Source organism: Corvus kubaryi, unplaced genomic scaffold, assembly GCF_017639235.1.
Source record: "Corvus kubaryi isolate FWS band 111438036 unplaced genomic scaffold, C.kubaryi_AGA036_p1.0 37249, whole genome shotgun sequence".
Taxonomy (NCBI): Eukaryota; Metazoa; Chordata; class Aves; order Passeriformes; family Corvidae; genus Corvus; species Corvus kubaryi.
This window is the reverse complement of record NW_024581072.1, coordinates 1-23737: the sequence shown is the minus strand read 5'-3', so window position 1 is coordinate 23737 and position 23737 is coordinate 1. Positions and strand designations below refer to the sequence as shown.

At 36.6% G+C, this 23737-nt stretch overlaps 1 long non-coding RNA gene across 1 annotated transcript; it reads left to right on the top strand.

The window, feature by feature from the left end:
• The first annotated feature begins 6254 nt into the window (after positions 1-6254).
• Positions 6255-20443, top strand: LOC121662341. The gene is made up of 2 exons (XR_006015255.1): positions 6255-6398; positions 10051-20443. It is a non-coding gene; the product is annotated as an uncharacterized LOC121662341 (long non-coding RNA).
• Positions 20444-23737: the final 3294 nt, after the last annotated feature.

Sequence of the window (23737 nt, the reverse complement as noted above, 5' to 3'; positions counted from 1 at the left end):
TACTAGTTTGTTGGTTTTGCTTTTTTTTCCAGCTGTGAGGTTGCTCTGAAGATTGAAAAGGAAAGCAAATATAAAAGTATGCAAGGGAAGTGCTACAGAAGGGGAATAAAGAAAAGCTGATGGATGGACACATACACACACACACACACACACAGAAGACATTAAAAAAAAGAATGGTTGTAAAAAAAAGACTCAGAACTACGCATGCAGTATGTCAGTACAATGAAAAAAAGGGAAACCATAAGCATGACATATATAGTACAGCCTAAAAACTGCACACTAAATACTTGCTTTCTTCCCATATGGCATGTCTGCAGTCAGCAGATGAAATCCCAGTTGATAATTCTCCAGGCTTATTGCATAACAGGAACTAATTTGTTGATGAAAGCCAAGAAAAGATTAAACAGAGATTTTCAGGGTCAACCCACTTCACATCCATTCCGATTTGTTGTAATTTCAAATGCTTTCTTTCCAGATCTACAGCAAATAGCTACGGCTAAGCTTTAAACATGGTAAGGAATTAGACCAGTTGGTATCCTCCTATATTCAGGTCTTGAAGTACTCTCATACTTCCACTGAAATTGCAAGATTAAGAATGATAGTTTTGTAGACAGTAGATGAGTCTAAACAATTAAAAAGGAGATATCTGTTATGAACACTCAACTACCCAGCTAGCAAGGTATATGAAATATCTTTTACTCTAAAGGAAATTATCTTACTTTTCTGAAAATACTTGCAATAGATTAAACATATGTCTTCCTGATTCTAGTTCTGAAATACATGAAAAAATATTTTAATGTCTTAAGGGTAAAAATTTGTATGTATATAAACAAACTATGGAATTGAAGTCATTGATGTAGTCTATGCAAAACTAGTATCTGCTTTTGCATGTGAAGATGGGCAAAAATGCTTCTGTGAGTCATATAGCCTACAAAACCTTCTGTTTCAAAGCAAATGAAAGTAACTATGTTTTTCTGAATAGTTTCAGCCATAAAAAACCTACAGAAAGTCTTGGTAAGTGTTGAAGTTATTCATATCATCATCTTGGTTCTTGATTCACATGAAGAGCAGAACTGACTGATAGTATGACAGTCTAAAATATATACACATAAAATACAAATATATATATATGGTATCTTTATACGTTTATATATGTATAAAACAGTTTTTCAAGGTTAGAGTTCTGATCATATTTACATATGACACATCTACATATCAAATATATATATAAATGAAGCTTCACAACAGTGTTAAATGTTGTAAGTGCCATATGCATATATATTCAAAACTCTGAGAGCTATTAAAATATATTTCTAAGCTTACTGTCCTCATTCTTATAGGGGTCAGTAGGAAAGTATCTTTTCAATAGGAGAAGGTCTGTTCTCTCACAATTATTATACACTTTAACCACAATGTATGAGAAATAACTAATTCAAACCCTACAAAGAGTGCGTGTTCTGTTTTTTGCTGTAAGATCCTCCAAGGTGTGTGTGTGAGAATTTGAACAATTTGAAGCTACTTACAACCATTCTTTTAGAAAGTCCTACAGAAAAAAAACATCTAACAGGCAAGCACCTGAAAAGCAAAGGGATATATTAGGAATTTGTCTCTTGAGATATGCTAGATTCATATCTGTCTTTCTGGAAACAGTGTCTGAATACTTGACCTGGAAAAGGGCCCTCCATTTCATGGATACTCTGCCTGATCAACATGATCTTCACAGCCTCCTCCCAATTGTTAAATGAAAAAATTCCATTAAAAAAATTTACACTACAAATATAAAATACTAAGCAATTGCCCAAGGAAGTTTCAATTAATTCATCAGTAGTTTCAGTAAAATAGTTTTCAGGCACACATTAAAAAGGACTGGAAGGGGCCATTACAAAAATTTGATGCATGTACTGGCGCCTACTGTAGAAAGGGGAAGACAAACTTTTAGAAGGTTGTCCTAAGCTTTTATTTTATTAATATATCTACATAATTAATTTTGAGAAAGGGAGATTTGGATAAGATAGAGAGACAGATAGATAGATATGATTGCATTGTGTCTCTTTCATAGTATTCGAGTCACAGTCTTCACAAGTTTTCAATTTCAGCTACAAGAGCAATTTGTGGTTAAAGTAGGTTATAGTCCTTTCATATCAGCTACTGCAGGGAGGTCATAAGATAGAACTTGGATAGAACTTGGTGGTGTAGGAATCTTGCATTTCACTCCTGTCTCCATCATCTTAATGCACTGCACTCTGTATCAATCTCTTTGAAAATTAACTACATATTAGGTATCTCTTGTGATGTTTACAAACAGCTAGGTAGATATGAAAACCCTGGTGTTATTGAACTTCCTTGTTTTGTTAAAAGAGCAGTAGTAAAATGAAAGTTTTGAAATCTATCACCCAGAAGAGGCATCGGAATATTTCCTTATTGGAAAGTGGAACACTTCATTAAAAAAAAAATTCTATTTTCTATATTCAGTCTTGCATTTTGCTTTCAAGATTACTTATCTTCTTGGATAATTTTTAATCCTCAAAAATATTACATGTGGGAGAAAAAACTACCACCTATGTGAAGGTATTAAGGCTTTACAGCTTCAATACTGAAAATCATTCCCATGATCCATCTTATATTTTATAACATTCATTTGCTTTACAAGCGTTTTTATGTCAAGGCTCCCTTGTACTGAGGGGTAAACTGTACACTTCACAGTGAAAACAGACAGATAACATTTTTTCTTATTGTTTTCTAGTCATTACAGATGTAGAATTTAAACTATGTAATATCATTTATTTACGCATAGATTCATAGAATAATTTAGGTTGGAAAAGACCTCTAAGGTCATTGAGTCCAACCATTAACCCAGCACTACTTCCCCTCTAAAATCATAACTCCAAGTGTCACAACCCCACGTCTTTTGAGCTCTTCCAGGGGTGTGACTCCAATACTTCCCTGGGAAGCCTATTCCAATGCCTAGTCAGCCTTTCAGTGTAGAAATTCTTCCAGATGTTCAACTTGAATCTCCTCTGGTGCAGTTTGAGGACATTGCCCCCTGTCCTGTTGCTAGGAAAAGAGGCTGACTCCCACCTGGATGCACCATCCTTTCAGGTGGTTATGGAGAGTGATAAGGTCTCCCTGGAGCCTCCTCTTCTCCAGGCTAAACACCCCCAGCTCCCTCTCCCGCTCCTCACAGGACTTGTGCTCCAGACCCTTCACCAGCTCTGTTGCACTTCTCTGTACATGCTCCAGCACCTCAATGTCCTTCTTGAACTGAGGGGCCTGGAACTGGACACAGGATTCAAGGTGTGGCCTCACCAGTGCCGAGTACAGGGAAACAATCCCTGCCCTGGTCCACACTATTGCTGGTACAAGCCAGGATTCCCATTGGCCTACATGTAAACTCCTAGAAAAAATCCATGAAGTCACACTTGAATTCAAGAAAATCCTTGGAACACAGCTGTTGTGAAACCTCTATTACCCCAAACCAATTTAAAAATTTTTTTTGTTCTGTGTTTATTTTTAAATATCCTCTCCAGATTCCTATCAATCAAAACAAATAAATCTTGTCTCATTGCAAAGCAGAAAGACATTTTTACCCACTGCAGCCTAAGAGCAGAAGAGAACTGCAAATGGAAATAAGAGGTTAGGGCATCAGTTTTGAAGACTCTACTGAAATTAGAGTAGACAAAAAAGAATAAGCTTCTATGAGAGCTTTGAGTATATGTCTTCAAAATAACTCAAATCACTTACAGGAGCCATCTGGAGAAATTCTAGAGACCTCAGCTATTCAGAAGTAGCTAGACGGCGGATCAGTACATGAATAAAATGACTGGTATCTTCTATCATGCACTAAAGAAAGGTACTCTTAAATATCTGTCAGTCTTAATTATTCATATAAATGTAAAATTCAAATTAGAAGTTCACATTAGAAATACTAAAGGACATTCACATGAATGATGTTATGGTACATCAGTCAGCTTAAGGAATACTTGTTTCAGAACCATGTTTATCTTTCTCAGGCATCTTCTATTTGGAGACTGGTTTTTTTGGTTCTTCCTTGTTAGCCAAACAGTAGCACTACAAAAACAAGTAAAATTTATGATGAAATAAATAAATAAATATATGAAATAACTAAAATTGCTGTGTTGCATTATACAAAAAATTTATCTAGCTTAGTAAGCAGAAAAATTTCTTTCTTGTCTTTCATGAGGGGGCTACTTATCTAGCCTCTTTCAGTCAAGAAAGTACTGTCTAGCTTGATATTTTATCTCAATGGCAAAGGTATGAAGGATCCTTTGGAAAATAAAGAAATATTTTGGACTGCTTTTTAAACACAATTTATCTAGAGATCACAGAACTGGCTGTGATTTATTTGTTATAGGGATCACAGGTCAGCAGGGGAGCACAGGAAGAGCAGCACGTAGGAATTCCAGCCACTGCGAACACTGAGTTATCTTCATGGAGGGCCCAACTTAAACTTCTTAAATACAGTTTACACTTTCCAGCATTATCAGTAAATAAAATTCATTCAAATGAAGGGGAAAATAATATAGGGTGTATTTTACCAAAGTGAATAATAAATAGGCATTCTGAAATTACATGATTAAGCCAACCAACACAGAATAAATTTCAACGGTCTTTTGCATAATAGGCACTGTAAGTGTCTTTTACTGTGGACAGACATCCACTCCTTTTTGGTTAGCTTGTAACAGTAAAATTTATGTGCTGTACACAGCTGAATCCTGCTCAACCAAGTGCCTGCAGGCACTTAGATAAATGTAAGTTCAGGTTCCTCACACCTCAGCTTATACTTTACTACAGAACCGTATGCTTCTGTTTAATGGGGTCAGTTGCCTTTGCTCTGACCAGCTGGCTCCAGAAACTGCACTCTGGTAGTAAACCCCTGTCTGCAAGACTTGTGGCTTTCCCTAAACACCAAGAGCCAAAATTTGAATTTATTTCCAATGTGTTTAGTGGAATGATAGATATTATGCACAGGTACTGTACATTTTCTGTCTGGTACAATCTGTCATGGAAGTGAAGGGAGAGGACAGCACAGAAGCAGAAATAATAATGAAGTAATTTTATTAAAGGTGAAGTGACAATGAATACTGGAAGTGACTGAAGTGAAAGCTGGTATGTCAGGCGGTTATGCAGGTACAACATGACAAACGCTCCTTCAGAAGCAGGATAAATCTCAGGTCAGGATCTCTGCCTTTTGTCTCTCTCATCTGAGACCTGGGCTTAAACTGCAACAGTAGTGCTTAGATGCATGATATCTATTTAAAGAGAAGAAGAATGCCCTTTACTAGATCTTTCAACATTTCAGTGTTGGGGCTTTCCTACTACTAACACAGTGTAATAAATCACATAGTAATACACCAAAAAAAAGTATATACTGTATCTCAAGTGTTAGGTATGTATTAATGAATACAGAGATATTTTAAGTGCCAAGGGTGGGGTGAGAACAGATGCATACCAAGAGCTAACCTATTTATATCATAGACCATGGAAAAGACTGACAAGATGGTGGTTTTTTTCCTGTGATACTTACATAAGAAATGCCAGTATGGTGAACTGATAAAACAACCCCAAAACCCAAAAACCAACGCACAATTGAAAACAAAACCACAAGGAAAGAGCCTGAACCAGAATAGCTTTTCCCTGGGAGATTTTTTTACTCCAAACAAAATTAATGGTCAAATTCAGAATGTTATAAACATATATTATAGTATTGGCTTCTCGCAAAGTATTAAGGTAGATATTATATAATGTTAGAAATGCTTTTTGCTGTGTGGATGTAGTTTTCTCTCGTTTTAGCAAGAATGTTAGCAAGTGTGAGCAAGTAAGATAACCTCCAAGCGAGCAGAGGATGAGGCCCGAGAAGCTGCTAATCAACACTTTGTCCAGAGAACAAAAGGGCCCAAAGGCTACTCCGCCCGGAGAACGGGCGGCCAGGAGGGTCCGAGAGCCCTTATCACCGCTCTGCCCGGGGGGCAAAGAGGCCCAAAGCTGCAATCAGCCCTGACTGCCTGGAGAATTAAGAGATCCACCCTACCATCGACCCCTACCTAGCGGGCCCAACCCCAAGAATCAAAAGAAATAAAACCACAAGGCCGAAGACTACGCATGCTCTAAAAAGGCGGACCCAAGGAGTGGCCATGCAGAACAGCTCCGGGAAAAGTTTTAATATGAATAGAGAACAGACAGTAAAAATGGTATAAAAAGGACTCACCTCTAGCATCAGTGTGCTCTTGGCAGAGCGCCAAGGCACCCGGCCGTTATCCCTTTGCTTTATTTTATGTGTCTCTTATTGTCTTTATATTAAACCCTTTAAATTCTGACAGGAAAGTGAACCTCGTTTTTCACAAGAAGGAAATGCACTTTAAATCTGAAGAAGCCAAGAGGTAAATCCACCTATCCTTCATCTCAGTCTTTCATGCTAATCAACACATATAGTATGCAATGAGAAATATAAAAAAGCAAAGCTTCAAAAATATTCCAACTTTTTTCAGTAACTAACTCACTATCTGTATGATGTCTGCTAAAGAAAGGGTTTTCCTCTAGTGCCTGTTCAGCCTAGAAGAAGTATGCTCCTTTGGGGCACATAAAAATCCTTTTACTGCTCTAAATTCTTGTGCCTGTGTTTTTAAATATACACTTGATTTATTGAAAGTAAGACTAGCAGCTACAAGGTTTCTGCATTTCTTTATATTCAGCATCTCTGAGAGTCTCAGTTCCTTATCTGTCCAATTGTTCTGAAGCCTCAGATATACAAGACCAAGTCTGAATGCAGACATCCTCATCTTTGCTTGTTTGCTGTTCCTGAATGAAAGTCACACTTTAGTTGCCATCTCCTCCTTTCACAAGAAAACCTGATTAGGTGCTTAAAAAATTCTTATTCAAAAAGGGGAAAAAAACAGCACTAAAATCTTTGACAAAGAGCCATTTTCACGGTTTGAAATACTGGAAAATGGTCCCAAGGCAACAGTGCTGTTCATGGTGATTTCATTGATTATTCAGTGGAATTAATAAAAATGAAAGGATTTTATCCTGCTCCTCTCCTACTAGTAGTATTTGGCTACATTTTTTGCAAACTGTTAACATGTCGTCCTTTGTAGAAAAGTGACTTAAAAAGAAAAAAAAGAAAAAAAAGAAAAATATATAGATTATATGAAATTTCTTTAGATAAACAATAGTATAAAAATTTAATGGCTTCAAGGACATTTTGCTGTAAGATGGTGGTGTGCAAAGAGGTTGTCTTGGTTTGTAAACATTGTTGGTAAGTTCACAGTTATAATACCATGATCAACCACAAGGTCTTCTCCAGACAAGAATGCAGACCTAACACTGGCTATTCAAGGAAGGGTCACATGAAAATATCTGTGTAAATCTGAGGAATACAGACAGTCCCTGCCTTTACCTGTGCTTCAGGAGTGATCACAGTGATGCACACTGAATTATGCCACTTGCTTTATGGAGTTGTTTCCTCTATTAATTTTCCCAGTGGATACTATTTAATAGCATTTTCCAAGTCTTTGGTAAATGCTTGTCCAGTTAAACATATTGTACTTTAATTGCAAGACAGTAGTATTTTCTCTGAATTTACTCTCTTTTCACTTGGTTTAGGAATTCTAATTAAGCATGTAGTTTCCCAATCCAGTACTCAGCCCATGGCAAACCCTTCCAAAAACTACAATATTTTCTTAGACATAAACAGATAGATGGCTGAACTTGTGCTTCTGAACACCTTCACAAAATGCTATGTGAGCTGATTCATCACTGAAATACTAATGTTTGAAGACAAATATTGGTAGTTCAGTGTCCAAAGAGTTCAATTCTCCCAGCTATAAAATGTCTTCCGAATACCATAGAAAAGACCTGCCACAGCCGAATATTGTTTCAAGCAACATTCATTTAAAAAACTTTGATGTTAGACAAATCCATTTAAAAAAACCCAATCAGAATCACTCACAGAGAAATATATAAGAAGTGCCCTCTACAAAAGACTAGAAAAGGAGATACTAGCATTTTATAACCTTTATACTGAGTGGAAAACCTCACTGCCTAACAAAGTTTTATTCTTATGAGACCAATCACAGCCTCTCCTGGTTGTACACTGCAACTGGTGATTCCTTATTTTAAGTACTGGCCTAAGCAAAATAAAAACCCCAGGACATTTCTTTTTGGCCAGGTAAAAAAGTTCATTGGTTTAAAATTTTTATTCACACATCAGGTAAAAGGTAAAAATCCATCCAGAGATATATTTAAAAAAAAAAATTATGCTCTTCACCACTACCAGGGAAAGGCAGCATCAGAAATGTGATGCATCTGAATATTTCTATCAACCCCTCGCTTGACTGCTAAGAGATTCAGGTGAGCCTACATTTGGTGAAAGGAAGATTTGTTCCTGTAATTAAAGCACTGGAGTGGAAGAGCTGTCTCTACCACAGAATCAGTGTATAGCTTTAGGCAATACTGCTTTTAGTCCCTCTTGTAAAACTAGGGTGGCATTTCTGTTATCCAGTCTTTTTAATCACCAACTGTTAATACAAATTTTTTTGTTGCTTAATATATAAAGTGTGTTTCTAAAGTGCCACTACTCCACAGGTTCATAAAATTTAACGGTAGCTTCTCTGAAAGGCCCCAAATTCCATTCTGACAACAGAGGCAAAGGGAGGGCTTCCTTTTATATGCAGTCATTACAGTTAATTACCATATAGCCTGCACTGCTAAAGAACCATTTCCACTGAATAGCAATTCTACCAGGAGAAAAACACATCTTTGTGCTAATGATGCCACCTGCTTAAGTATTAAACCTCAAGTACCAGCTTCTGTTCCACAAATCTACCAGCGCACAGAGACCTTCCTCAGGGGTACAGCACTGGGTGTGTGATGTGACAGATTTTGTCTGACTGGAGGGCAAACAGGACATGCCTGTAGGGTAAATTTTGGTCAAGTGCATTTCCATTTCATTAAAGATACATGCTGCACTGATCCAAATTGTTTCAATGCTCTGGAATCTATCTCTATGATATTTTCATAAATTGAAACATTTCAGCTTGCTGGTAAACTCCGGATTAAAAGGTCAGAATATTAAGGAATTTCATGATCTGGAAATAACAGGTTTTGACATGCTGTTCTAACAAAGCTACAATTCTCTTCTTCCACCATGATGCATATAATTCCATTCTGTCCTATTTCCCAGAACTGGAGGTAAACAAAAACACATTAGAATGATACTTTCAGAGAGCAGGATGCTTTCAGCAGCATTAACATCAAGCTTTTATACAGTTCAGCCTTCTGAACCATGCATTTTTTTCTGGACATTTGGTGTGGGTTTTTTTTTTTAAATCTTGTTGATCATGAAAAGCTGTCTTCTCCTTTCCTCTTTTATCACAAATCAAGATTCCTCAGGGTCTGAGAAATGAGGTTCTCAGTTCTCTAATTACAGCTGAGCGGAATACAGCTCAGTTGCTTCATAGATTTTTAAGCATTTCTGATTTTGTTCTCATAATTGAATAACATGGGCATCTATGAAAAGAATAATAATGGAAAAAAATAAAATAGAGCATTCAAATCTTAGCAAGATGCAATTCGACTGAAATACGCCATAACTTTGGAAAACTGCACATCATTCTATATTTATCAATGCAAAAATACCTGAAATTCATTTTATGTGTTATCAGCTTCACTTTCCATTCTTGTTGCATCCATTATATACTTTTGCATAATTTAATATACAAAGATCACATTAGGGGAAAAAAAGCCCCACGAACAAAACCAAAACACTTTGGAACTCTCACCTAACAATAAAAAGAATTAGACTTTGTAACTCTAACCTAACAATAAAAAGAATTAGATATCTGTAGGAAAGTATAAAGACAAGGTTCATTTACTCTGTCACGGATGTGAAGTTTCCATCATATGTCTTTTATCTGCCTTCCAGTCTGCCAGATCTTTCAGGAATTTAACACATTACTTTCTTGAGTAAAAAGAAGCAGTGGAGACAAGCACATGCTTTAGTACTAAGAGTGTTGTTATATTTTTTATATTCAGATTGTGTTTCATCTGATATATAATAGGCTGAAGACATTAACTACAAAGGCAGAATTTCTAGTGTACCTGGATCAAAAACTTCAAGCAACACAAAATATTTAGTTGTTAAGTTTGACTGAAAATACACATTTTCTTTTTCATTAACATACAAAAAAATTCACTATCAAATAAATTCATTCAATATCAGTTGACAAAAGGCATTGAATAACTTATTTGCCTGTCCATATGCAGTAGAGATAAAGGAAAGATTTAGTTATTCATCTGCTATTCCTAATCTCAATTATACAATTGAGAAATTCTGGTCAGAAGAACCCATAGGACCTCAGACCAAAGTTCCCCCTGCCAGCATAGTCTCCAGCACTGGGCAAGGGCAGATGGTGATCAGCAGCCAAATGCTGACACTGCCCTTGAATACACTTACATTTATTTGCCAGTGATCTCCAGCCCAGGGATACTGTATGCTATAAATAGTGTCTTTGTGTTCAATAGCTCTGGCTACAGTTTTCTTCTTTGTGTAGGAGCCTCTTTATGGATGTGGATAATTGTGTTAGTCTGGTGGAGCCATACAGATCGGTAGACTGAAATACCAAAGACAGATCATGTCTCCAGTGTAAGGTAGGTAAGGGAGGGGAAAAAAAAAAAGCATTCCTGTTTTTCAGGTTTGAATTTAATCATCATTAACATTGTTTGAAGAGATAAGCATCTGGATATGACCTCTGTGAGAAGATATAGGAGTATTCTAGAACCCAAAAACTGTTAAGATGTTCAACTTCTGGAAGATAAAAATAATACAGGTGAAGGATCTACAATAAATATTTTCAACAAATAGAACACATTTATTGTGGATTACTACAGAAAATCTTACATAGGTATCACTGCATGTGTAAAAAATATGTAGAAAAACCTTAACCAAAACCATCAACTACTTAATCCCCCATAAACAAGTTCCTGTCATATAGAAACAGGAAAATCTTGAAACCAGGTGATGATTTTTTCATCCGGTACTGAATTGAAAAACAGCAAGACCAGGGATTGCTACTTCAATCTTGTAGATCTGACATTCGTTTTGTAGACAATTGTAAATCCCCAGCAGTCTGATCAAAATACAAATCTTTATCCTGTGCTAACACAAAGACTGGTTATGAAACATTAAAGAAAATTATCCATTACTAATGATTTGGTTGAATTTGGTTGTCTTCTTGTATTTATTTAGGTCATGACAAAATTTAAGAACTGCATTATTCTGGGTTTTGACTGTGAGTTCCTTCTATTTGTAAGTGTATGTTTAGAGGTGGTAATTTACTCTGCTTTTGCAATTAATGTACTCCTGGCTTGCATTTTCAATTACTGTAATGCATAACTGTCAACAGTAGAAGCCAGTATTAGGTTAAAAGACGTCAAAATGAGGATGGGGAAATAACTTTAAACTCTATCCTCTTTAGGATACTGGGAAGTTAAAGAGTTCTCTGCTTCCACCTGTTGGTAAAAATGACCCCAAAACTCAGCCATGAAGCTAGTCTGCCTGCATGCTCTTCTACACAAATGCTTAGGAAGCAAAAATCTTCATAATTTGCTGTGACACAGTTGCTGAAGATTTTTACATGCTTAGTCCCTTCTGGTGGAAGCTCCCAGAAAACAGAAAGGCTGTCCACAGCAAAAGAGCTGTGTTAGCCCTGGTGATGGCCCTCAGTGGCAATAGCTGCATTAGCTTGTGGAGCCTTGTGACGAGAATGAGCACTGCTTCAGCCACAGGTATGAAGCTATGAGAAAAGCTGAGTAGACACTGCATACTTACATAAGGGTCTCTTCCAAGTCAGGAGCAACAAACTTTGCCAAAATCAGTATCATGGAGGAAACTAACACAAGCCATTGTTCATGGTAATGAGTCTCAAAAGTCCCTTTGATTTTCAAATTATTTCCCAAAACTTTCAAGTTGCCATTAAGATGAACTGCATTAATTTATTTAACTAACAAATACTGCCTTTTATGTAAACGGTCTTACTTGTTGCTTACTCTGCTCTCTTATATAAACCATCCCATCCTCAAAATGCAAAATGCCTACACTTCCTTCAGCAGTGATTGCACACATGATCTCCAGGCCAGCCCAGATTGAGCACCACTTCATGGTGTGCAACTCCCATGTCACCTCTGAGAGGATGTCAAGGGTTTCCTCTGCCTGTGTTTGCTGTCCCAAATGTTTTTGTTCTGCAGAGCTGTCTAGTGTTTTTGAGTATTATCATCTACAAGACCAAGTATTCTCAAGCTTTCTCCCGGAAGGAGGAAAGAGTCAAGAGAAGGCCGCATGAAGTATGGTGCATTGTTGATCCAACAGTTTCTGTTTTCTCACACATTGAAGCCAATGCATGTGTCCTCTATTAAAACTGCTACAAGTCGCTGTCCTTTAATTATCTAAGACCTTGTGGCAGGCCATATCACCTCTCTCCCACCACAGATGGCCGGTGCAGATAGAAGAGGTAACCCAGGTAGGCAAGGTCCAGGGGGTATCATCTCCTAGTGCCAAAAGGTCTCCTAGCTTAACAGATGTGGGAAGAGATAAACACACTCAGGTGACCAAAAGGCCTGTTTTTACACTATAAAAGTATTACAGCTTATCACAGAGGCAGAAGTCTTTTAAACACTCCTTGGGAATGTGCAAGGAGATTTCTCTCCTTAAGTCTGGACGTGGGCTTTTGTGGTCACTTTCCCGGGAATTGAGAGAGTGGATTTTTCAATGTGTACTCCATCAAAGAACTGGATGGCAAGAAACACTGGATTCTAAGTTATACTATTTCTTAGCTAGCTGTAAATTTAATGGTACCTTTAACTCCACATGTATACTAGTATCCCCTTTTGTCTTACCCCTGTGTAGTCATAGTCTAAGTCTTATGTCTGTTAGGTTTGTGTCTATTAATAAATAACTCATTTTATAATAGACCAAATCAGCCATTATTAAAGAATTTGCGAATAAGAGTGGGTCTTGGGGTGCTGGACACCTCAATAACACGACTGCCTGCTGCCAGAGGTCTGGGCAAAGACAAGAGCTAATTTAAACCCACATCATCCATTCATAATAGACCTTCAAAACACAAACACTCATGATGAAATAGCCAGTTCAGTTAAAGGCAAAAAATCCCATTAAAACAGCAAGAGGTTTCAAATCTCTGAGATTTAAAATGGAGACTACCCACTCAGCTGGACTGCTGGTTCTTACAGCTTGCATTCTTTGTATGTTTTCAGCGAACTGTTGATGGTTCTTCTGCTATCTGCAACTGACAGAGATGCTTTTTGTTACAACTTCCAGGCTTGCTGTTTTCTTGGAAAATGCTTCACCAAGTGTGCCTCTGAATCTTACCTCTCTGTTAAAACATATTTAGGCTGTTCTTACCTTTCAATCTGTTCTCCATTTTCTTCTCACTTCTTCAAGTTTTTCCACGTTATTAAAAATGCTCCTTCTGTATTTTGACCTTGCATATTTCTCACACCACATCTTTCATTTTCTTTCAAGAGCTACTCACTTGTTTGGCTTTCTATGTTCTTTGTCTCTGAACTCTTTTGTTTTCTTTTTTGTAATCATTAATACTTCTATACAATTTAAAATCATTGTGTAAAATGAAATATATTCTGAAGTACAAAGCTGACTAACCCCTTTCAGTGTTTTTTTAACCGTTACCAGGTTTTGACTTCTAGGACAATAGCAAAAAGTTTCAGTGTTCCTCCATCAAATCAGGGACAAAATCAGCAATCATTTTCTCAACCTACACAATTCATATAGAAATTCCAAGCAATTTGTCCACCTCATGCTCCATAGATCATTGATAGCTTTCTGCTAAAATATCATCATGCAGTTTCGAATGAATTCCCATACCATTATACAAATATTACATAATTTGAATAATTACTAATAAATGTAGGAGCAAAAGGTAACAAGATTGCTGTAGCAGGATGCTATTCAGCATTCTAGATAAGGGAGAGAAATATAAGAAAAACTCATTTAGGGAAATATGAGGGTCAATATTATTATGTAAGTACTGTTTTTCTATTTGTTGAGCACACACACACGCACCTTGTTTCCGCTGCCTAGAACATAAGCTATGTTTTCGTGACCTATTCTTTTCCCAGTCCACTTTGGTCCTACTGCTAATAGTTAACATATTTTCTAGCAGACATCTGACTTTTGGCATAAAAACTTTTCAGTGGTTTCTGGGAAGATCAGGGAAGGGTCATTAAACAGCCAGAAGATAAATGTGTACAGCCCTTTACCAGTTTTAGGCATATTGAAATCCTACAAATTACTGTATCTTTCTATCATGACATTTTATTATGTCTTGTTTTGTCAACCAAATCCCAGATGAAATTAAAATGCTTTTAAATTGTTATGCTGCACAGGTATTGTGTATTGTTTTGCTAAGGCAATCCCTGCCACAAAAACCTGTATCTCAACAGTATTTAAGTGTTTGTTTCTAAGGAATCTCAGATGACCACAACTTCAACAACTGACCTTTGTGTAAAAGTTCTGTGTAATTTGTGCAATATGTAACATTCCAGTAGTATTTAAGTGGCCATCAGAGAGCCTGTAGATCTTCAATCCAGACCTGACTTCCCCCTAAGCAATCTGATTTTATAAAAAACACCACGAAAACAGGAAAGCTAATTTTGTAGTGGATAAAGTAGTAGGGTGGCCAGTGTCTTCCAGTTTTATGACACAGGCTGCATAACAGGAACATGAAGGTTTTATATCTAGCCAAGCTTCAACATATGTAATTGACCATTAAAGAGCTTTTCCAAGAGATTTCCTGCTAACAGCAGGAGTTTTCTTTCTATGCCAAAAATGGCTTTCCTTTAATGAAAGTTGCATGATGTAGTGCAGAGAAAGCATGGAAACTAATCAAAGTAGGGTACTTGGAAAGATGTCAGATGAAAAGACCTGGCAGCACCTTTGAGAGAGGAAGAGCTGTAAATAGATATTCAACTGTTCAACAGACAGTTCAAATGGGATGAAAAAGAAAGACAGCAGAGCTCCTCATTCTGCTAGTTAAACCCAGCTATATAGTTCCTTATGTTAACAATCTACTTGCCTAAGAAAGACAATAAAAGAGTTTCATGTACAAAATGCTAACTTGCAAAAACATGCTGGAACTACCCATATACGGAATTATTTATTGAGATATTTAGCCATACCATGCTAGTGACATGAAAATATACATCATGCTTCAGACTGTAGGCTTTTTTCCTTCCTTTCTCTGGAAAATTTTCAGAACAACCTTGTAATGCCAAAAAGAACTATTAAATCATTGTGTATATCAAAACATTTTAACCAGTTTTATTTACTAAAGCTTAGCTGAAGATATTTCACACTGGAATTGGATAAGACTTTGTATACAACCCTTGAAAAGCCACTATTGGTAAACAGGAGGCAACTTTCTCTACTAAGATGTAAATCAAGCTGATAAAGATTTTATCAATTAATATACTACTTAAATTGCAGCCAGGCCTAGAGGAAACAACTGAACTGGACATTGTATAAATTTATACAAGAACAGGATATTTTTTTCCGAACACAAAATTAAGTGGGGAAAAAACTGTATTTCTGCTTGAGAATTCAGACTATTTTTTTTTCTGCTTTCTTATAAGAATTCAGTACGTTTAAAATATGCACAATTCACAACCTTACTTGAAAGCTGTTCTGTATATCTTAGAGAAGTGAATATCTAAGCCTATCTAAATAAGTGTATTTCAGGTCAAGCAGCAAAAGATTCTCACACTGAAACTTCACCACTTCAGGCCTGTTTTTATGTTCACCCAAGATACAGCCAGTTTATTTAGGGAAGAATTATTTATCTGCCAGGTTGCAAAGCAAGTGAAAAATAAATTCACACACACTGAACTTTAGATAAGCCATGCTCTAAAGGTACTATTGGTGTAGCTTGAATAACAAAAATGTGACATTTAGTTGAGAACTAATGGGACAAACACTAAAGAAAAAAATCTACTCATTTATTTAATATTCATCTGTATTCCTCATGGATCAATTTCAATGTCTGAAACTACAATAATAGTGACAGCAGTGCTCATTCATTCTAGCAAGGAAATGACCTCTGAGGACCTTGAATTCTGTTTTATGTCCCTGGAGTTTAAGAGCACTTATGCCACTCTTATTTAGGGTGTCTGCTGAAAACAAAATGAGATTTGACAGGTAGGACAAATGTTATAGTGTCTGCATGACATGTAGTTTGATTATGAAATGAGTGTTGGAGAATTAAGAATCAGCATCACAGCTCTGCATATTAGTGGAGAAGAGTACAGGACACTAAAAGTATAAAGACCCTGCCACAATGAGAAGACTCCAATCCCTGCGTGTTGGTTTGGAGAAACACTGAGCATGGCAGACGCTGATCAGTAAGACACATTTAAGTTCTAATATAATTATGCCTCAGATTTCAGTGCTCTCCAGTAGTATCACATAAATGGGGAACATCACAGTGACAATTTAAGTTGCTATGTGAGAGGACTTCACGTACAAAGAAACAATGGGAAAAGGGAAAAAAATTGTGTTTTTTAACATTGGTAGTGGGGCATCTTATCTGACTTAACAAAACAATAGTCAAACTGCTGAGATGGAACTACTGGACCAATCTAAAAGTATTTGTCTTCTTTACAAAAATTAAAGAACTCAGAAAATTTGTTGCCTTATGAATTCTGGTAAATTTCAGTTTATATTTTACATTATTTGTCCTCAAAATAAGAGATTTATACTAACCCAGAAATATCTTTGCTTAACTACTGCCTGAAGTACATACATATTGTCATTAAAAGCACAGATTCACAAGATGGTTAGACACAGGGTTCCAATTCAAACAATTTTTTCTCCATTCAGTAGACCTGATATGTTTGGGCTGTGGAATCTACCACCCGGTGCTGGTGTCACACAGAGCTGGAATGGCAAAAGCTTTCTATACCATTAGCAAAAATGTTATAATTTCACTGATGACAACTTCATACTAAAAATCAGCTTTTCTGATGCTCCTGTATGATAAAGCCTCATATCAACCATGATTTCTTATGCCTATCAAATGCCCAGAGTCTATTCTTGTGTATACTTTCATTTGACCATAAGGCAGTAAATGAGACCAGAAATCACTCACATTTGCAGGAGAACATGATGTTATTAGGAAAAGAGAAGAAACAAAATTGAGCCATTAGACTCAGGAGTGATGAATGCTACCCTGCCAAACACCGTGCCAATCTCTTTGCCAATGCCAGATGGTTTCCTTAGGAGGCTGTTCAATAGTCTCAGAAACCTCTGAGATTGCTGTCAATCAGGCCAAATTTTAATTTGCATTTTCATCCTGCTATTTTTATGTAGAGCTTTATGCTCATATACTCTCTGGAAGTTTTTTTAAAAAATCCCTTCTGAACATCTAACTCCATGCATCACAAATCATCTGGTTTCAGTATTCAACCTGATTCTAGACACTTTTCACGTTACATTGCAATATTTAAACAAGAGACACACTTAAATCACACATTCAGGTAAGGAGTTCAGCTATTTTTAACACAGCAAAGTTAAACTACTTCTTCCAATAGCACTGAGAATCAGCAAGTCAGCCTGCAGAACTCTGAGTTACCTCTGACATCCCAGTGCTTTCATATTTAGGAAATGGGCTGAGAATAAGATTGATCACTGATTTTGCATTTTAGCAACTGTGTAAAATTATGCGTCTCACATTTATTTAATGGACTGGAAAGTCTGCTGCACTTTATCAAGACTGCTAACAAACCCTAGCTGTATATCAGGAATCCAGAATATTTAATGGCTGCAGAGTTTAAAAGTAAGTCACAGTTCTCTTTGATATGATTTTTTATCACCAATTTTTTTGTCAATGTGTACATGAAAAATCTGTCATTTACCATCTGTTAGTCACATACTTTTTTTTCTTCCCAGAAGAGTTCTTTGTTGTAAGACTTTCTGTATCTTCTTAATTTTTTTGAGAAGACATGAAGTCTTCTTGCCCTAAATGTTACAGCAAGCAGAGTAGCATGAATGTCATTCAGTGTATTTTTAGAGGCACTCAGTGCAAAGGAAGGTGTTCTAAAGAACATAATCCAGAGAGGCAAATTGAAGAACTATTGGGTGGGGACCCAGTCTGTAAGATAAAAAAGAAATACATTAGGAATCATATGGCTGCAACATATACAACTAAAAAAAATGGAATGAGAACTCATCTCTACACCCAAAATTAGAAAAAGTTTATCCCAAGTATTGTGTCTTAGGTCTTTCCCCACTTCAGATGCTCTGTCAAAGCATTGATTCATCTTATCAGTGTAAATATTATCTGAACATCTCTCTCCCAGTCATTGCTTTTCTATGATCAGCATGAAGCAGAACTGTATCAGACTCAGGTAAGGCTGCCACATCCCTACATGCATTTTCACACATGCTGGTTGTTAAATACTTCATACTTCCACAAAATCTGAAGGAAAAAATAAAGTTTAACTTGAAAGTTCCATTATCCAATACTTTTGTTTGAAGGGGTAAAGTTTGAGAAACAGAGATTTTTTTTCATTGGGCAGGCAGAAAATTTATAAAAATAAAACAGGTGGTTCCATGAAATTTCATTTGACATGATACAGGTGAAGCATGAGAGTGCACAGCAAATACTTTAAGAGATACCATTTCTATCTTTCATTTTCTGACACACAGTAATCTGTCCTGACTTGCACAATGTCCTTGCTTGCATCCTTGTCCATGTTATCTGCACAACACTTCCTTGACAGTATACTTACCAGGAATTCTTGTCAATTCAAAATGCACGTCCATAAGACCTTCCTTTATTGAAACCTATAGCCAAGAAAAGTTGATATTATTGAAAATTTCAGATTAGTAGCCCTTCTGTTGATTAATGGTTGCTTCTATTGTACTCTTATAATAAAATTAGATAAAATTCCTTATGCTATTACTTGTACAGGCAAATACAATATCATACTTTTCTTAGAAAAGGATCAATCATTGTTCTTGTAAATTACATAAAGCATCAGTGAGGGTGGTTGTGACTGCAAAGGTACACACACCACTTATGTTGAAGTAACTGAAGCATAAAACAAATTGAACCAGTCCCATAGAAGGCAGAAAGTTACCTCCTTTGTGAACAAACACCCCATGAAAAAAAATCACAGTTTTGCCTTACTGCAGAGAAAAGGGTCAAGAAAAAAATGAATTTGTGATATTTTTAGCATAGAACTGAAACATAAATCATGAAGAAGACTTTACCAAGTTTTAGGAGTCTTTCCTCATTTTTTAATACATAATTTTCTAGATAGTACAAATAGCACTTTTTTTTTTGCACAAAGCAGAAAAGCTAAGAGAGAGCCGCTGAAATTTTCAAAACACTGCAACTGTTTAGATAAATTCTGATATTTATGATTTGAACAGCTGTACCAGAGAAGTCACAGGATGCACTAGCTAGGAGGTTCCTGCAAGCTTCCTTCAGGTGAGGCAGGCAGTAACATCACTTTTATGAATAATTCATGCTGCATAATTGTCTTTCAGGTTTCTGTCAGAAATACTAATTACATTGTTATTATAGTGCCAAAAGGGTAATTAAAAATTTATTACTGTAACAGTCCAATTTTCTCCAAAGCAATGGCTAAAGATCAAGTCAAGTTCTTGGTTTCTTGTTGGTGCACTTAAACTGCAGAAATGTAAACCAGAGAATGTCATGCATCTATAGCAAGTGTTTTAAATAACCTGCGTGGATCTTTGTTTTCTGTAGAACTGCTGTGCTTAGTCACTTGGTTAAACAATTTTAACATTGAAACCAAGGGAGGAAGGTATCATTTCATTTGAACAGACAATAACAGATTCCATGCTTTCAGAGGGAGGTGTAGCATATAAAATCTCTGCCGATACAGTTACACAATCCTTTCTGAGCTTATGAAAGTATCACTCAGTCACTTGATTAGCTGTCAGATGCAGTAATCAGTTCCTTAAAAGTTTATGAACAGTAAATCAAATCACTAAGAATATTCAATGCTAATTTGGCAAGTTTCCGTATTCCTACCACTGGAAAAAAAGAGAAAAACAATAAAGGAAGTGGGATAGTGCCACACTCAGGTGCCGCACAAGAATGCTTCGTGTTATACATTTGTTTGTTCTAGGGTTGATAAGAATGACCAAAAAAATCAGAAAAGATAGCAATTCAGGAAGATTGCTAGGATCACAATGGAGAGAACTTGGAATGAGCTTCAATATTTGCAGTAATTTGTAAACAAATAACCTTTAATTTACAATTGTTTTTTAGTAGACCACAATGAGTTTTTGTAAAATTACCTCAATATTTAATTTCATAAAGCTAAACATAAATCTTGATATTAGGCAGGGGGGAGAAATGAAAAAGAAGAAATAAAATTAAATAAACCAGGTATAATTCTTTTACTGAACCAGCAGCCTATGATATCTGTAGGAAAAGATCAGAAAAGTTAAGAAATCTTTTTAATATACAGGAAGTATAGAAAGAGATTATGAAATTGCAAAAGCAAACCGTTTAAAAATTTGATCATTGTTGCCATATTTTAAAACAGATGGAATGTCTGTCACTTGCCAGGCATTTATTTAAGTAATACATTGCATCCTAATAAATTTGCTGTCAGAAAGCAAATTCATCCATAGAGGGCTATTCACTGAAGACATCTTAGATATAAAAACATATAAAACAAGAGAAGTCGGGAGTCAGTTTAGTATCAAGGATCTAAATCTCTCTTTGAAAGAATTCTCTAGAAATCTGCAGGATAAAACAACTGATTACAACATAATCTACTCGAATATGTACACAAGTTATATTTCTATTTTCAGTTATAAAATGTAACACCATTCTGACACAGGTTCAAAGAATCCAAATAGAATTGTATTTTATTCTATTATCTCCATTGATATTGATGTTGTCTCTCAGAGTTCCGAACTCAGATACTTGAGGTATACCCCAGAAATGTCTTTCCTCTGACTATCTTCAGCAATACTGAAATTTGTGAATGTTAAATAAAAAAAAATTATCGGTAATTAGGATTTGTTTAGTTTTGGGCTGACACATTATTTTTGGTGTCTAAGACAAAAATAAAATTAAAATCCCACAACAGAAAATTCTGGCCAGCAAGAGAGGTGAAACTAATACTACTAGCTCAGAACACTGAAATAAAATCTGGTGGATGAAAGACAATTAATTATTGTCTATTGATGTGTTGCTGAGTACATCATTATAGCACATTAGCATTTTTTAAACCCTTTCAGTCACTTGTCCAAACGATATTCTTGGGAGACAGCATCTCACTGGGATGAGAAATACATCATTAAGAAAAACCATTACATTTCCATCTATTTTCAGAAGCATGAATACAGTCAGAGGCCTTGCTGTCAGTGGTAATTTTAGTAGTTATTACTCATGGCACTGCAGCAAGGCAATACCCATACCTCTTTCCCCTGACACTTTCTATCTGCAGTTTCAAAGAAAACACCAGAAGTGTTCCCTGTGCAAGCCTGTGTTTCTTCTGTAATTTTCGCCCATGTGACCAGCATTACCATCACTCAGCCAAGTTTCCACCACCTGTTTATAACAATACCACTGCTTTCTAAGTCTTTGCTGCAGGCTGATGGTACTCGTTCTGAAATAGATCAGCAAAGAAGTCACCAGCTAAAACAAAGAAGCCACACTTTGCATGATAAGAGAGCACTGGATTTCCATTTTAAGAACTGCAGTTGCTATTAGATGTGAACTATTTTAGTCTAATATGTGAAATACTTTTCACAGCTGAATACTAAGGAAGGAAATTTCTTCATTAGTAGCTAAAAGACACATCAGGATGCGAATGAACACTTAACCAAAAAGGACAATATCACTTTAGTTTTATTGCGAAGAGAAATACTCCCTTAGTGTCTAGTTTAAAATTTTCCCTTGGTTTTATTCTAGGTCTTTTGTTCACCGCAGTTCCTTTAATTTAAAGACTAGGAATTTTTTTCCCCTATACAATAGCGTTGCATCATTAGCTTATGGCTATATTGACAACAGTGCCAGTTTGCTTGTTCAAAAATAATTGTATTTACCCCTTGATACACCAAACAGTAAAAGCATAAGAAAAATAAAACACTACAGTATAATTCACAGGTTTTGGTTAGATGTGCATAATTAAATGCTATAACTAGAGACAACCATTGGCTTCATCATCCTGGTAATGATGTGGAAACCATGATATGTGAAAGCATTGGGAAAATTCATGGAGGACTGTCTCCTGTGGAAGGGACCCCACGCTGGAATGGGGGAAGAGTGTGAGGAGTCCTCTCTCAGAGGAGGAAGAGACAGCAGAGACAAGGTATTATTAACTGACTGCAATCCCCATTCCCATCCTCCAGTACTGCTGGAGGAGAGGAGGTAGAGAATCAGGAACAAAGATAAGCCCAGGAAGAAGTGGGGGATGGGAGGAAGGTGATAGCAAAAATGTTAATTCAATTTCTACTGTAACTGTGAGCTTTTAGTAGAAAGACACTATGACTGGGAACTTGTAGCAGAGAAGACACTGTCTGTGGACCTCTAGTAGAGAAGCAAGGCATGCAGAAGTTGTTCTCCAAGAAAGGATATTGGAACATCTGGCTTAGGAATGTAGATACAGCCAAAACAAGGACTGAGTTTTGGAACTTGGGGAACATGGGGAGGGGTTTTATGGTAATGACCGAATTATAATATGCATGTAGTGACTGTATGTTAGCAACGCACTTGTAAGAATTGGGGGGCATGTTAGGAGGAGTGGTCCCCATATCCTTCCAGGTGCCTGAATAAATCATGCCTCTTTAACACAAAAAAATGGTGTTAAGGAGTCTTACTCCAGGTTTCAGAGATTTGGTCACAAAGGTCCTTTAATATTTGGCTTTGTTTCTCATTATCCTACTCTGATTTGATTGACAGTAAATTAAACTTCCCAAGTTAAAATTTCCCAAGTTTAAGCCTATTTTTCCTTTGATGGTAATTGGTGAGTGATTCCTCCCTGTCCCTCTCTCAGCCCATGATCTTTCATTAAATTTTCTCTACCCTGTCCAGCCGAGGAGGGGAGTGATAGAGGAGCTTGCGTAGGCACCTAGTGGCCAGCCAGGGTCAGCCCACCACAGGCAATAGGTGCCATAAAGAACAAAAACCGAGAGGAAGACACAGGCAAGAAAATGGTAAGAAAAAAAAAATTTGTTATGCTTCATGGTAATGTTACCATCATTATCAACTTCATTAAATTTTGTTAAGCAGGTTCAAAGAGACACAGTACAAAAATGTATGAGTATAAAGGCAGACAGAAAATAAGCAGAATAAAAATGCCAGAAGGATGAATGATCAGGGACAAATAAAATTTAAACAATGATTCTTTATTTTTGCCAGTACTGCAACAGCCAGAAGCCTGACCCAGATATCTCAAAGTTAGGCACATGCTGCATGAGAAACAGCTGAGAAGACCCCTTAGGCTTCTTCTCTAAGAAAAAAAATTTGTCGTACATATTTTATGCCTTGAACAAAACCCAGCACATCTTTCTTCGTTTGACAGCATGCCCAGAAACTGACCAGTCCATAGACACCTAAGGCAAAAGAGGGGAGGGAGGAGATGGAAAGGATGCGGAGAGGCAGGGGAGGGGAGGGGAGGGGAGGGGAGGGGAGGGGAGGGG